This window comes from Triticum dicoccoides, chromosome 6A, assembly GCF_002162155.2.
Source record: "Triticum dicoccoides isolate Atlit2015 ecotype Zavitan chromosome 6A, WEW_v2.0, whole genome shotgun sequence".
NCBI lineage: Eukaryota > Viridiplantae > Streptophyta > Magnoliopsida > Poales > Poaceae > Triticum > Triticum dicoccoides.
In genome coordinates, this window is record NC_041390.1 from 231,635,752 (window position 1) to 231,639,734 (window position 3,983).

Consider the following 3,983-nt stretch of genomic DNA (forward strand, 5'->3'; position numbering starts at 1 on the left):
CTCTTTCCGCCCTAGATTCCGTCATACCAGTGTTATGTTCCCTGATTTTTGGGTGTTATGGGAACCCCTTGACAGTTCGCCTTGAATAAATCTCCTCCAGCAAGGCCCAACCTTGGTTTTACCATTTGCCTACATACCACCATATACCTTTCCCTTGGGTTCTGCAGACTCAAGGGTCATCTTTATTTTAAACCCCCCCGGGCTAGTGCTCCTCTGAGTGTTGGTCCGAAACGGGCAACCTATGGGGCCACCCCGGGGCAACTCAAGGGTTGGTTTTACTCGTAGCTTGTCCTATCCGGTGTGTTCTGATAACGAGATATGTGAGACTCCTATCGGGATTTGTCGGCACATCAGGTGGCTTTGCTGGTCTTGTTTTATCATTGTCAAAATATCTTGTAACAGGGATTCCGAGACTGATTGGGTCTTCTTGGGAGAAGGAATATCCTTCATTGATCGAGAGAGCTTGCGATGGGCCAAGTTGGGACACCCCTGCAGGGTATAAACTTTCGAGAGCCCTGCCGGCGGTTATGTGGCAGATGGGAATTTGTTAATATCCGGTTGTAGAGAACTTGACACTTAACTTAACTAAAATGAATCAACCGCGTGTGTAGCCGTGATGGTCTCTTTTCGACAGAGTCCGGGAGGAGAACACGGTCTGCTGTTATGCTTGAATGTAAGTAGCTTCTGGATCACTTCTTGATCACTATTAGCTTCTGGACCGTGTGTTGCTTCTCTTCTCGCTCTCTTTTGTGTAAGTTAGCCACCCTATAAGCTAGTGCTTGCTGCAGCTCCACCTCACTACCTTTTCCTACCCCTTAAGGTTAAATAGTATTGATCTCGTGGGTGTGAGATTGCTGAGTCCTCGTGACTCATGGTTACTTCCAAACAGGTGCAGGTGCCGATGATGCCAGTACAGGGGACACTACCGAACTCAAGTGGGAGTTCGACGAGGATTCAGGCCGTTAGTATGTTTCTTTTCCAGATGATCAGTAGAGGAGCCAAGTTGGGGCGATCGGGGATCTAGCATTTGGGGTTGTCTTTCTTTATTTTGGTTCCGTAGTCGGACCTTTGTTTGAACCTTGGATGATGGATGGATTATTTATGTATTGTGTGAAGTGGCGATTGTAAGCCAACTCTTTATCCCTTTCTTATTCAGTACATGGGATGTGTAAAGATTACCCCTCTTGCAACAAGCCTACCATGGGCTATGCCTCTAAGTCGTGCCCCGACACGTGGGAGATATAGCCGCATTATGGGTGTTAAAACATGATCTTGACAAAACAAGATGATGGGTCGAAGAGAGCAACGTCACAATGCCTCCGGAAGAAAGAATAGAAGATATACCATTGCAATAACAGAATGGGGAAGAAAATGCCAAGTTGTACCACCAATGAGTTTGGAAAGCACCCTTCCAAGAAGGTTATAATGGAATTGTTGGAGAACCAAGAATGAAACAAATAAGCTTGTAGTGGGCTTATGGAAGCTTCTCAAAATTAGGAGGTGAAATTCTACCACTAACGGAAACAATAGATTGGATTGATATCAAAAAGGGGACGAGAAACTTATTTCATTGGGAGGATAAATGAAGAACTTGGGTCATTTATAAGCGCCATAAATAGCAACAATCCTTAGGGAAAGCTCTAGGTGAAACCCAAGATAACTCCAATGAACAGCTTGATGGGTTGCAAAGGATCTCATGAAGAATTGAAAATGATGGGTTTAAAATATGTCATTCCAGACAACTTGTGAATCATGAAACACGAAGGGAAATTATCAGCAATGACATAACACCACCTCGAAAGATAAAGTAGAACGAATTGAATTTCGGAATGCAAGATGCAGAATACTTGAACTTCTCCAACAAAATCTTGATGAAGACTTCGAGAATTAATGAAATCTTTGCTCAACCACCATGATTTGTTGAATATAAATGAAGAATATAAATGTTGAATCAACAATGAAAAGAATTTGGAAGATCTTGGGGAAAGACATTTGACTGATGACAATTCATTCTTACGTCACATTTTGAAAGGATTTGAGTATAACTCTAGAAAAAGAAGAGTCAGGTAAGATCCTGGAAAAAGACCTGTACGTTAGGGCCCACTCAAAAGATACACCGTTGAAGGATTTAAAAGAAAGATTGCACCGGTTGAATTAAATGGGTCAAAAGAGATAACAACCTCGAGAGAGCTTGAACGAATGCAGAGTGGAAATACGATTCTTCGAGATATCTTCAGCACTCCAGAACAATTGAATAGCAAGCGGGGAATGATTATGAGGTGCACCAGCATGGCAAAACATGTGAAACAAGGAAAGGAGTGTGATCAACACTGAAGGCTTGAATTTAGTCCACCGGGGAAGAAAAGAGGACGAAGAAGGAAAGAATGATGAACTTGTAGCTCGTGAGCATCTCCATGATAAATCACCGGTTAAGAACATTGAAGGAAAGGAATGAAGAGTCTTCACAAGAATAAAATTGATACTTGATTAAGATATCTGAGTCCTTGAATAAAAGGGTGGGAGGGCGGGAAAACAAAGGCAACTTGGGCAGATGGAATGGATACCATCGAGAAAACTTAGAGTTGATCTTGCGGATGTTGAAATGATCGGATCCACTTGAAGAGAAACAAGCCGGTTGAAAAGGATTGACATGACAATATCGATTATCATGAAGGATTAGTATTCACATAGAAATATGAGAACACCGCTAAGGAAAGGTATGGAATCAACACTTGACATTGAAGAAACTCGAATACGACAACTCAAAACAAAACAAAGGATTGGCTTGCAGAATAAGCCGGAAACAAACATATGATAGAGATTTCGTCCGAAGTTTTCCTGGTGGGGCCCACACGGGCTCGACCGTACAATACCATAATGTACAAGGCAGTGCACATGACATATGAAGCGTCCCCGAGTCAGCATAGCCAAGGACTCTTTAAGACACAACGAGACCACTTTAAGACCAACCGTGGATAGACGGACCACTAGACGTCGAACCCCAATATCATATCATGCATCTGTCGGAAAGATATCCTAGGAGCTACTTGAATTCTGACCTATAAACTCCTGAAACTTTATGGTTATGCAATCAGGTGTGGGGATCACCCAAACTAACAATACCTACATCCAGCAGTATCCATCCTTCAACACATAACCAAGAAACCTTCTGAAATCGTGTACCTCAACCTTCGAAAAGCATCCGTTATACGAGTTATGGCAATACTCCCAAACTCCCGCCCCATTACTGGGTGGCGTCGAGGTTATCTCACCAACAACTGCATAAAAGAGATTTTCAATGTCGGCAAAACTCGGGTATTCCAGAACTTCAACGATAAAATTATGATGACAACACCTCTGAGCTCAACTCCCCGGGACACTGGCACAACCCCTAAACGTCAGGAGGCACCAAGAACAATGTTCTCGTCACAAGACTATCGAGACGATTCCAAGATACCCGCGTGATCGTAATTTTTTTCATGAAATCTGAGGAGAGGAAAGTCAAAACTTCTACGTCAGGAGGCCTCACCAGAGCGATGAAGGGACTGAGAAGTAAAAAGAATCCTACTCTCCGATATATATATATATATATATATATATATATATATATATATATATATATATATATATATATATATATATATATATAATCCTAAGACTCGAAACATTTTGTTCTAGACTCAACAACGTCAACGATTCGATCAAGCAGGGGCTCCTAAGTCGGGGATGGCTCTAATTACCAACTTGTAACACCCACCGAGGGAGTCCTGGATTAGGGGGTCTCCGGACAGCCCGACTATATCCTTCGCCTGGACTATTGGACTATGAAGATACAAGATTGAAGACTTCGTCTCGTGTCCGGATGGGACTCTACTTGGCGTGGAAGGCAAGCTAGGCAATACGGATTTGAATATCTCCTCCTTTGTAACCGACGTCGTGTAACCCTAGCCCCTTTCGGTGTCTATATAAACCGGATGGTTTTT